This window comes from Physella acuta, unplaced genomic scaffold, assembly GCF_028476545.2.
Source record: "Physella acuta isolate Inbredline_101_S28 unplaced genomic scaffold, ASM2847654v3 ptg000390l, whole genome shotgun sequence".
Taxonomy (NCBI): domain Eukaryota; kingdom Metazoa; phylum Mollusca; class Gastropoda; family Physidae; genus Physella; species Physella acuta.
The window spans coordinates 1-13575 of record NW_026731909.1 but is presented as its reverse complement, the minus strand read 5'-3'; positions in this window follow the sequence as shown (position 1 = coordinate 13575).

Genomic DNA, 13575 nt, shown 5'->3' with positions numbered 1-13575 from the left:
GGACACAGGGGCGTTGGTTGTGTGGGTGGTTAGGGTGGAGGAGTGGGGATGGGTAGGGGTAGATGAGGGCGGGGGATGGAGGTGCCATCATGGAGTAGGAAGGGGAGTGGTGCCAGAAGTGGAGGGGGGATGGGATGATGTTGTCACGGGGGTGGAAGGGTGGGGGGATTCTTAAATCCAAGGGGGAGTCGTAGTGGGGTTTTGGTGAGGGGAGACCAGGGCTTAACCAGGGGTGTTGGCTGTTGAGGTGGATTGGGTGGGGCTGGCTTTGGAGGTGTATAGGATGTTGGTGGCTTTGGAGGTGTATAGGATGCTGGTGGCTCCTCAAGATGTGTGGCTGTTCCCTGTGAAGAGACGTGGATGGCGTGGGTTCAGGCTCGACTTTGGTTTGGTGAAACCACGGGCGCCATAGTGGAGTCGAAGAGTACATGGGCTGGTTCCACTTGGAATGTGACGGCGATTCGTTGGTTTCTCTGGATTTGGATAAGTCTAAGACGATGCCACTGTCTGCTGTGGTGGAGGCGATACCGCTAGACCTGATGTCTTTCTTATCATCCACGTGATGGTCATACTCCTCCTCATCAGAGAACAACCCCACCACATCCACCTGCACTGTGGGTGGGGGAACATCAAGGTCAAGGTAATCCGTACTGACGTCACGCTCTGATGACGTGGGCTCACGTGTAGGGGTGAAGCACCTGTCGTTGACTTCCTCCTTCAGTGCCAGAGAACCGGAAGTCTGGTCCATCTCTGTGGTGACGGTCCTTGGTGGCAAAATGGCCTCCAGTACAACTAGAAATGGAGATAAGAAGTCCGGGGCTAGTATGGTTTATCACAATCAAATAAACTATTAAATACTTAAACTGATGGTGGCAAATTGTATAACTTGGGCACGCTAGAAATAAGATTTTTAAAAAGTACAAAAGAAAACGTGAGCGGGTGATCAATGGGGCAACGATATTTATAATTGGAGTGCTTAAAAATTTAAAAATATATAAAATTTATATAAAAAAAAACAGTTTTAAAAAAGTAGCTCTCGAACTAGAACGACAAAACTTGTTTAAGATACTTCTCGCTCAAAACTGACTATATTAGATTTAAAACTAATTCGTGAAACGAAATCATAGTTTGGTTTCGAACCCGTTGACTGCTAAGGTCCGAGAAAAGGATTCGGGAGTTAAGACGTTCTCCACTCTTCCACGACGTCTTAAAAGTACTTAAATAAACATTTAATGATTTTATTACAGAGCTAAATATAGGGTAGTAAGATAAAGCAACACTAGGCCTAACTTTAGTAAATCCGCATAACTAATTAAAGTAAAACACAAAATACTACTAGCAAACCCACAAGAAAAATCAAATAAACATATATAATTTTAATACAGGTTATACGAGTGTGTAACAAATTTAATGCTGGGTCCGAATAGCGGCCATGGCCATAGGGACCCGGGTCCGAATAGCGGCAATGGCGGTCCGAATAGCCACTTCCTGTTTAAGAATAACTGGAAGCTATTCAGCCAGTAACATTAGGGCAGATATGAGTTGAAGGGGAGATCAATCTGCCCCCACGAACGGATTATTTCAGTTCAGATCACTTGACTAAATATACATAGAATACATTTAAACATTCAATTGAGCTATCGTAAAATAATATGCCGTATGACTTTATTCTTAAAATCCAATTTCACTTCGAGTAACGCTGTTTTAATAAAAAACTTGGACAACGGAAAGCAAATAACTAAAAGGTAAAAAAATAATTTGCCTTATTTAATTGGTATGGGTTATATTTAATACAAAAATGTCTTTAGTAAATGGTACAAAAATATAATGTTAAATAGATCTAAAGCTGATTCCAAAATGTACTAAATTTTAATTAATTAAAATATTGTTAATTAAAATATTGTTCTTACTACATTACATAATCAATAGCTCTTGTGAATCTATATGTACGCAGTATAAAATGGTAGACAACAGAGCATAAATCCCAAAGACCTCGCTAGGACAGGAAATCCGTAAAGTCTTAGGATCGGTATTCATAACCCATACTGTGGTGATGTGGGGCTAAGTAATTTGTAAATATAACGATAGGTTTCGCTCTATCCTTTTTTTATCGACCTAGTAGTCAGATATTTTTGAAATAGGAATCAATGATAGCTAAGAAATAATTATGAAATATAAAAGTCACATGCAGTAAAATAAATTATAATGCTAAAGAACGTTTCGTTTAGGATAAAGATGCTGCATTGCGAATACTAAAGCTTCCACATTAATTAAAGTACTTGAAGCTATTGTACAACTAACAACATGCGCAAGCACGAGATGTAGGGGAAGTCACTCAGCCAAGACGAACGGGAGGTAATCAGTTGTGTTATTAAGACCAAACACATGCCTACTCGATGAGATATTTTACATCTTCAGTTAATGTTCACCTACATGTATCATTAAATATTTTATAATCACATACATGAATATTACTTTCAATAGTGATTAGAAAATTACAAAAGCTGTACAAATAGAAATAATATTACACCGAAACCATATAACTATAATAAGTAGTAGGCATAATTAAAGGGCAAAATTAATGTTAAATTTATTTCCTCAAAAGTACTATCGGTGTGACCCTTTTTTACGGTGTTAAAAAAAAAAAAAAAAAAAATAATTAAATACATAAAAAGAGAAAATACATCTAACTAAACATATATTATGACAATTAAATTATTAGCAGTTCTACAGTAAATACCCAATAGTGATGACGAAGTTATACGTACGCAGTATGAAATGGTAGACAACAGAGCATAAATCCCAAAGACCTCGCATAGGAAAGGAAATCCGTAAAGTCCTAGAGATGGAATTTAATCCAAATGAACACTTAATTTCACAGCATATCAGCCACTATGACACATAAATCAGCACCCACTATCTCCGAACATAAATCATTAAGACTGATGAGCTATCTAGAGGAATTTCCTTAAACAAAATCAGATATGTCAATCACGCCTACTTACATTCCAATAAATTATATCTATCTTTTTTTTTAAATACGGACCGCCCCTTTTTTTGTATCATTTGAACCGCCCAGCGATTTCATTGGTCAAGCGAAACTTTACGTCATAAAACCTAAATCCCCTGGTCAGTGTTTCTCCGCCGTGTTCAGTCAAGCGTGAAGCTCCGCCGCTCCCCACCCCCCTGACTGGACAATACACACCACCTGAACTTCTTAAGGTTCACCCCCACTGCGCCGAGGCCAGACCTTCTCCAGCAACAATAAAAAAAAATATTTCCACTAAATATGGTCAGACCAAGACCAACAACACACTCGAGATATGAGTTCCTATTCATCATGTATTACCGCCTCCCGCTAAGAGCGCAAGTCAATAAAACATAGGCGCTCTAGCAATCACAACATCAATACAACATAGTTTTATCCCGACAAATATTTCCTCCCCTTTTCTTCTAAAGATGGTATCGACACTCTACTATTTTTAGACTGTCTGTCGTCTCAAACCATTTAAATAAATGTGTATTTATAACTTGAAGTTTTTGGGAAGTTTGAAAACAATATTGTCCAAATGTTGCGTCAAGGAGTGGCGTCGAGATTTTTATTTCTAGAACTTTCCATTGTCTGTGGGCGCCACCTGAATATATTTTCTGGTCAAACAAGGGGACGTAACTAGTGTGTAGGCGCGGGGGATCCACTAAAGACGGACGACGTCGCAAACACCTCATTTGGTTTGAAAAAGAAAACCTTGGGTGTCAAATATAAATTAAACACACTAGACAAATACAACATTGGGATGGCATAGCTCCCTGCCCAGCCCTAACTTCAATGTGAAACCCTCCCCCACCCCACCCAACCCTGCCTTACACTAGAATTTTCTGCAATTTGAGATATATCTTACTTTAAAAAAGACAATCCCTTGAAAGATTCTATAGGTTCTAGGTCATCACAACATTGTGATGACCTAGCTCCCTGCCCAGCCCTAAGTTCGATTATTACCCATCGCCCCTACCCCCTACCAGAGGCGTAGCGAGCCTTCCCGGCGCCCGGGGACAAACTTTCGATTTGCACCCACCCCCCTCAAGATTTCGATTTGCACCCCCTCAACCTTTTAATTTATTTTTCCAACCCATTTTGGCGCCCCCTAAGGTCGGCGCCCGGGGACATATGTCCCTCCCCCCGCCCCCCCCCCCCCCCCTCGCTACGGTACTGCCCCCTACCCTATTACATATTTACCTCATCCTCACTGACTAATTGAATCTTATACGACCTACATTGATAAATCGCAACAAAATGAGTTAAATAATTTAAAAAACCCGTTCTGATAAAATGTTCTCTGAGCTCTTATGAGAAATATTTGTAACGACATATAAAAATAAAAATCTTACCGCTTGAATGAATAGGTAACACGAAGATAACACTTTATTTAGTCGTATTGTTTAAGAACGTTTGTAGGAAGCAATTAATTTGGATTTAATAGCAAACTCGTAAAAGTTTAAGGGATTTTTGAGAGATTAGGGTCACTCTATCTCTTAATTGAATCCAGTGTTTCTTCCAGACCTTTTTCTCCGGGGGGGGCATTTAAAATTTTCGGGGGGGCGGTAAACTTTCTTCGGGGGGGCGCACACTGTTAAAAGTATATATTTTCTATATAAATTATATAAATTTCATTCCGTTCGGGGGGGCGGTAAAAATTTTTCGGGGGGGCTTCGCCCCCCCGAAGAGATGCCTGGAAGAAACTCTGATTGAATCGTGGGGGTGATTGGGGTTGGGGTCTCTCTGTCAGGTAGCAAGGTTCAGTCTTTTAGGGAGTAGTTGGCATATTTATCAGTCAGTAGGGATCAGTGTCTTGTGGAGTAGGATTCAGTCTCAGGGAGTAGGGGTCACTGTCGAGGAGTAGTGGTCAGTGTCGGGGAGTAAGGGTCAGTGTCGGGAAGTAGGGGTCAGTCTCTCATAGACCAATTCAGTCTCAGAGAGCAGGGGGTATGAAATAAAACAGGTAGTATTTGTACCTCACAAGACAATTACACTTATAGTGGACGTGTCGACCCCAGCACACATAAGTGAGGTGAAAGATTAGACAAAATACACAACAATTAATATAATTGTGGACTGAAAAAATAGCTAGTTAACTAGATTCCCTTCCTCCATCCACAAACACCCGCCCCCCCCCCCCCACACACACACACAGACACAAACAAACACCGACATTCACACATCATGAAAAAAAATGTTCATTTTATCCATTAACGCTTTCAAACACTAAGTGAAAACTAAAATAATTTTAAACTTAAAAAGAAATGCTTATTTGAAGACTCAATGCTTTATATTTGCTTCGAAAATGTATTAGCAATAGTTTCATTAGAAAAAAAAGTCACAATAATCTATACTGGGGACAAGCCTCGCTCCTTACCCCAATATTTCTCATTAGCTTTAATTGTGTGCCATCAGTCCCCCCCTCTCCCCCCCCCCCCCTCACCCTGACAGTTTCCACCTGGTCATTAGGTCTACCATTGTCCACAGTGACACGCAGCCCTCTATAGATGTAATTTAATTATAAAGTCATCTACTGCTTCAACACAAACCCGCTGTGACCTCACAATGTACACGACAAGATGTCTTCTCTAAACTAACTTTGACAGCTCTGAAATTTTAGCCATTCGTAAAGATAGAGATAAAATATTGGCATTTCATGTATTTCGGTCCAAATTCTTGCTTTTATAAATCTAGTCAATTATGTCCAATTGTCGTAAGCCGTGAGATTCTTAATTTAAAAAAAAAAGTCATCATCTAATACTTTTTTTATCAAATGTCTTATTTTTTTATCTCAAGGTTTTAAAAAACATAGCCTACGAGGCTAACATGGCATGAAATATTTATTAATTTTCCATGCCAGGTATTGTCATTTAGTTCGTGCAGACCGTCATTAGCATGTCGTTAATTAGCAATCACCGACCACAGACCCTCGTCTCAACATGCGAAACTCTGGTCCGGTTATCACAGCAGTTCTGGTTCCGTGTAATTAATTGGGGTAAAGTGCGAAACCAGAGGATCATCTCAGGCCTAGAGAGGGGAGGCAATCCTTGAGAGGGGAGACCATTCTTCTACTCCAACAAACCCAGTCCGTGATGGATAGCCGGTCTGGGGGCCGGAATAAACCTGAGAAATCTTTGAAGTGGTCTTGCTCCTTGTGGTCAGTTGTTTGGTCATTCAAAGACGGCCACAAGTGGTTTCTTACCAACTGGGTTCACGGTGTAGAATTGATATTCACGGCTACATTTACAACAGATAGGAGACTGTACAGTACACAGGAGTCATTTGTTCTCAAGTCCTGCATTTCATTTTCCTATTTCACTCGTAGATGTCCACAACAATAGAACATTCATCACAAAAAGAAAGTTCTAGATTCTTTTAAAGCGAATCGGTTGTTTGAAGTTTCAATTTTATCTTCGTCTGGTTCTAATTAAATCATTAGGAATTCTCTCATGTTCGTCACAGAAAAATTATGTTAGTGTTGGTGTATTAGCTTCACACCATACTCTGTCATTGGTAACTTATCGTTCGTTGATTCTAACCCAGATTTATGCCATAACCATAACCATAGTGACAAAACTACATCCAGCACTATCTACAAGCCACAATAATCTCTAGCAAAAAGTAAAAAGCAGTTTTCAATAGCCTACGCAAAGTTAATACGCATAGTTAAAAATAAGTAGGCCTAGTTGAACATTTCCTTTCTTTGCTATAAAGAGTATATAAATACGTGTATTTTAATACATGTAGTAATACATATATGTTGTGTAATGTAAGCAATATTGCACTGCTGACACCCACAGGTCGAAGGTCGTTCTTGTAAAACCCAGCCACTAAAATTTACAATCCTCCACCCAAGGCCTTCACGTGCAGTACAGTGCCAACGATGGTGGGTCATAAAATATTTTATTGACGATGACAAACTTATGCTGGGGGGAATATCACACGGAACAATAAAAAAATTCACAGCACCATTAGGGCACTCTGATCCGACTTCAACCTCCACCAGAAACCAGCAACCATATTGGCACCATCTGACGCGGGCCACTTCCGTTCTGCAGTAGTCTGGTCGGTACTCAGAGCTGCCAGTTGTTATCTCGATAGCAGACAGTTCAAATCCCAGGCGGCTACGCCCCCCCCCCTTCAGTTCTCCTGGTGATAAATTCCTGGAGTAGCGAGATCCCCCCCCCCTCCACCCACTTGGACTGAAGCACCGACCTGTTCATACGTAATTCATGTCTGCTAGGTCAGGCAGGGGTCATCTGGTTTTCTCACAAAGGTTCCAGGTTTTTGTAGACCAAATCCCGCATTAGATGGGCCGACGCTTGATTCAAATTAGCATTTTACGATCAATGAATTTAAATCAGATACGATCTGATTTATGCTGAGATGGTTAACACATTGTTCAGATATCGGATCCCTAGTTTAAATTCAGTCTGAATTCACGTGTAAATCTCTAATTTAATCACGCGTAAAATCCAGAGCTAACGCCGCGAACTAAAGAGTGTTTGCGTCTTTCTCTTAATTCTATTCAGATCTGGAAAGATAGTAATATAAGTTAAATCTTACACAAGACAAATGGCTTGTCATTGTATAAGTAGCAGAGGTAATCTCTTATGAAATACTACGTGAGAATTGTGGGTAGATTTGTGTGATCATCTGATTTCCAGATCTTATACTTATGATACTACCCCAACCCCCACGCACACTACTTTAATCACAAGCGAAAGTTGAGTGGATTCAGTGATGACCCATGTACTCAAGTTTTGAAGGCATGCTACTAATACTACAAGATCTAGATCAAGTTTTAAAGGAATGCTAATAATACTACAAGATCTAGATCAAGTTTTAAAGGAATGCTAATAATACTACAAGATCTAGATCAAGTTTTAAAGGAATGCTACTAATACTACAAGATCTAGATCAAGTTTTGAAGGCATGCTACTAATACTACAAGATCTAGATCAAGTTTTAAAGGAATGCTACTAATACTACAAGATCTAGATCAAGTTTTAAAGGAATGCTACTAATACTACAAGATCTAGATCAAGTTTTAAAGGAATGCTACTAATACTACAAGATCTAGATCAAGTTTTGATCGGCTGCATGTCCTTTGTTTATTTTTAAGATTCTAATTTATCTAAAATCGAACATAAATCGAACTTGGATTGAAACGTCTAAATAGAGCATATAACATAGATGACCTAGCGGTAGAGAGCTAGACTGCTGACCCAAAAGTCTCGAGTTCGAATCCGGAGTCAGTAGAGCGTCTAGCTCTCTATCGCTAGGCCACGCAGTCCCACACTGTATCAAACGGTGACTATTAAATATTGACTGGATGAGTTATAACTTGACTAATTGTTACACGGCTAATCAACACTGGACTAATCAGTTTTTATTTAAAAAAAAAAAAAAAAAAAACTAGACTCAACGCATTACTACAGTAGCAGCCTAACACATTAAAATCTATTTTACTGTGACAAAATAAATTAAGCCCGAGAATAGAGAGCAATAATTCATTAATTACTAACGTTTTATCAACGTATGAATCACAAATCAGGCACTATTTTTCTCAATCAATGTAAAAAAGCCAATATTAGGTAAATCAATTTTATTTTCATCATTATATGCGAAACGGCTGATAACAAGGCTAAACGAGCAAATAGTGGGGAGGGGAAGGTTGAAATAATCGCAGCGTGTACAGATTACGTGAGGAGATTAACTCCGACCAGGTAAATGACCTGTATATCACCTGTTTGGTCAATGTGAGAAACTGATTAGCCGGCCACAGACACCTTCACGTCTGGTGAACCAGGTCCAGAGCACGGGGACAGGTAAACAAAGTCACGTGACGATAAGGCCAGCTAGGGTGGACTTTTTTTAACTGAGGGTGGAGGGGGGGGGGGGGGGGGGTAGAGTATCGTTAAAAAAATTAGAGTGTAATGAATGTGTGGGGGTGGATTGAATGTGATTAAAAAGAAAATCACTAAAAAAAATAATCGCAAACGAAAAATATTATAGGAAAAAAAAGCAACAGAAACACAAAGCAAGAAACATATTTTATTATTTAAGACATATTTTGATTCAGTTGTTGAGAATCGTAAAATCGTTGCAGTTTATCAATAAAGTTTCTTTTTAGAACATACTTCTAAACTTTAAATACATTATCATGATTTGTAATAAAAATCATACCTTTATCTTCTAAATTTTAGAAACACTGTAAGATAATTTGCACAGAAGCCTAATTTTTGTGACGGGTTTATTTGAATACACGGTAGAAAAAATGATTATACAAGCAGCTTAGGCACACCTTTGTGTTTTGTGTGTTATTTTTCACCGCAGACCTTTCTTCCGTCGGCTTTCTCTGTTCACATTATATAATATATATATATATATATATATATATATATATATATATATATATATATATATATATATATATATATATATATATATACATTACTTATTATACATTATTTTTTGATGGACCAACATAAATTGCATAAGTAACCTAATGGAATTAGATACAAGATAAGTTACTGTGAAGAAGTATAATTTTGTGTTTGATCCTGTAATTTGATTAGGTTATAAACTTAGACCGTCAAGACGTAGCGTTGTCTTTTTAACAACCGTATTGGTGATTTTTACAACGTCCGGTAGTGATCGTTAATTAGTGGACAAACAAGACATCGTTGGTGATGTTTAATTACCGGACAAGCACGGTATTGTGAAGAGGACGGTGAAGAACAATGACAGCTGTTTCACGCTTGTATAGAGCCAATCATGGAGGTCTGAGGGGAGAATCAAAGCCGACAAATGGAGCGGTCATCTCCGGTGGGAAGGATGGAACAACCGGATTAATTGTGCCGTAACCTGGGGTCCGGCGATCAAAACCATCTTGGCGTTTGAAGATCACCCGGCGCTTCACGGCGTGAGTGGAAAACATCAATCCGGTTATAGACGTTACCCCCACCCCCTCCTGTCTGGCCACACCCTTTCATCCCCTCCCCGATGGTGCTCAAGCTCCGCTGACTGTAGCATCTCTCCAGGGTACTGTTACCTTCACGGCTGAGAACCCTCCGGATTCGTTTTCAGCGTTCATCCGCGACCCCCACCGGGAAAACCCAGTTGGACAAGAATTCTCAGGGAAGCAAATTATAATAAACTCCTAAACAAAAAAAAAATCCCCCTAACACGACCCCCCACCCCCTAATTCTCACCCGGAGACCCCCACACAACCCCCAGAGGACGGTGCCATCAAAGATGATGCCTTATCCAGCAGAAGGGGAGCGAACTCCTGACCACCCACACAGGTCCGCGTGTCTATCAAAATTGCCTGCCCCTGACACTGATGGACCGCCGCTTTTCTCGCCAGTTACCTCGGCGCCCGCTTTGATAATTGGGGGACATGGGGTGCGAGTGATCCAACGCCAGCATTCACGTTACGGGCGGCAAACAAACACATAGATCACTTGCGTGCTGGGACGGGGGTAAGCTGTGAACCGACTAAATGAGCGTCAGGTAAACATTCCCGTGGTGCGGGTTCGCGGCCCGGCTGGCAGAACTGGATGTGGAGGTCCCTAACTGAGTTGGGGCAGAGACAGGAACATGTAGGTTAGCCGGACTTACATATTCGTTGATCAAGTATCGTCAGCACGATATTTTAACCATCGAGCAAGATAGAATCGTTCGCCTAACCCAATCAATAATGCTAGACAAGGGTTTAGATCGTCCTCTCGCTAACCCTAGGCTTTCATTTTGTTCTGGTTCAACCAATTGGCAAAACCCCTGATGGCAGTGTATTCCAAGTCTTAACCCTTGTTGTATGCGTAGTCCCCAACACAGTGGTAGAATCACCCCCATACCCACACATTTTAGCTCTAACCCTCATATTTGAGCCAGAGCTAGGCTCAGTCTACATACGTGGTTAAGCTCAGCTTTTTGATTCAACTAAATACACATAAAATAGTAATAAACTAAATATCGAGAATGTATTAATGACAAATTAATTCAACTTTTCCTCCCTCACCCCCTCCCAATTCAACCACCTCTAAATGCTGCTGTAACACCAGACGTATTTGCTTGTAACTGTAATCTCCCTACCAACAATCAGCAAACACGATAAGTCCGTAAGTCCTGGCGTTGTAATTGTACGCACTCTGTATTTGCGCACCTGAAACGGGATTTCCCGATCTGTTTGCGCAACAGCTGGACTGTGGCTAGCCACAGCTACTACAGTTCTTATCACGTGACCGGTTTTAGTTTACTGTTTCGCGATAAAAACTTGGTTGACACGCAGAGAAAACTCAATGATATGTATTATGACCTTTCAAAAATATTCGTTAAACTTTGACCTTCGTGATAATCAATATTTTTAACAATTCGCCCCCTCCAGACATCACATGCTAAATGTGCCACGAATGTCTATAACACTTATTGTTTTACTATTTGATAGCACATTAAGGTTATTTAACTAGTCTATTTGTTTAAGTTCAGAGTTACAATCTAATAACTGCTATCATTTGAGTATGTTGTTTATACAATCATGGAATCCTTCTCTTTAAAAAAGGGTTACCTTGTGATAAAAAAAAAATTATGTGGCTAATGTCAACGTAACTCCTGTCCTTAATCCAAACACTAACCAAGGTCCTAACATAAGATTATTCTCAATTCAGGCAGTACGTATGGTTAAGCTGATTTTACAATACTATCTACAAAAACAATACCACCATTTTTGGTATCGTCCATAGTGGGGATACTTCAAATATTTTAAAATGATTACCAGTTGTTGGTTTGAATTCGTCATCTTGTCTAATTAACAAACTCAACGGATATTTAAATCGCTCAACTGTAAAACGGGTGTCTTAATCTACTGATCTACTGGCTTTTTTTTCTGTGACTTTTTTTTTTACCTCTCACCCCCACATACAGAGGCCAGAGAACCAGGTGAACTTTATTTTGTTAACGCCATAGACTTTACATTCTGAAATAAACTTCACATTTTTTTTCGGACTTTTGAAATCTTTGTTAAAATGTATTATTTTGTTTTATGATCAAAATTCCCGCAAGTAACCGGAGAATAGGAGTCCCTATGCGCTAATGTACAGCTAGTGTTTCTTTCGGAAGTTTTTTTCATCGAGTAGGGGGGTGGACTTAAAACGCATTGCGCCCCCCCCCCCCTCCCCCCCCCCCCCACGCCGAAAGTATGCCTGATAGAAAACCTGTATTCAGTTCGCGTTAATCTGTATTTTTTACGGAATAGTTTTACCGGTGATGTTCTATCTACGATGAAACACATAGAACCAACGTCATTCTTGCATGAGGAGTCGCCTCTTGTCCTAACCCGCCGTAAGTAACTATTTAGACTGTAGTTTCTCAATACAACAAGTTTTTAATGATTGTTTTAAAAATAAATACTCCAAATTCAGCACAGTGGCGTTACACCCTACACCCGCTGCTTGCCATGCGCCCGAAATCCTAACCTAATCGTAACCGTTGCGCAACAGTCGAACCGTAGCGAGTAACAATTGAACCGTCACACGCATCAACAACTAGATATCAACGCGGTGGCCGGCACAACAGGCAAGGGAGATAACTTTGCCTCCTGTCACTACCAGCTATTTACCTCCCCCTTGGTGTAAATTTGTAAACAAGGAGTAGATAACACTGGTTGGTTCAAGGGAGAGAGTCCAAGCTACGGACTGGCGACGTGTGGAGATAACTCCATTGCAAATAAATCGAGGGGCGCTGTACAACTTGTATATTTGCGAATTTTGCTTTGGTAAATGTTAACATTTGTAACATTGGTCAGTAACATTTGGTTGGCCGTACCGCAAGCCTTGGTTTAGATTCTGGCTCTACATCCAAACGAAGATTTTAAGATACCCTTAGTCTTAACACTAGCCCAAGTCCTTGTCCTATAAGTACTAAACAGTAGTAATGAAATAAATTTACAATATTCTTGATTACAGTTGGCCAATTACTAATTGAAAGAAGACAAATATACCCAAACGTATAAAAAATAGTGTGTGATAAACGACTAACTGAACGAAAAGATATTTAGATTTAAGTGACATTAAATTCGCAAATATTGTAATGATAGATGCATTATAGGAAAAAGTCACACGAAACAAAGTTATAAAATAAAACCCAATGCAAAAGTCACAGTTAAAAATGCACACGTCAGAGGAATACAATGTTAGACATCACAAAAGATACAATAATAGACTTTCAACGAAAAGCGTGTTGTAAGTAGAAACATAAAGCTACGTTAAGGACCATGGTAACTGTTAACCATAGTTTGACAAATGTATTTAGACTGTGCATACAAACAAACAGTTTTATTGAAATGCAACATTGTGTTTATTTTAACAGTTTGTCATCGCACCCTTAGTCTCGTGTCTTTCCCCCACCCCTACAACACACACTCTCAGTCTCTTTACCGAATGACTGCACACATGTATTTACATGTATTAAGACATCGTGACATCCTATTTTCGAAAACACCCCCTCCTCCAGAATTTTTTTAAAGACTATGTCATCTT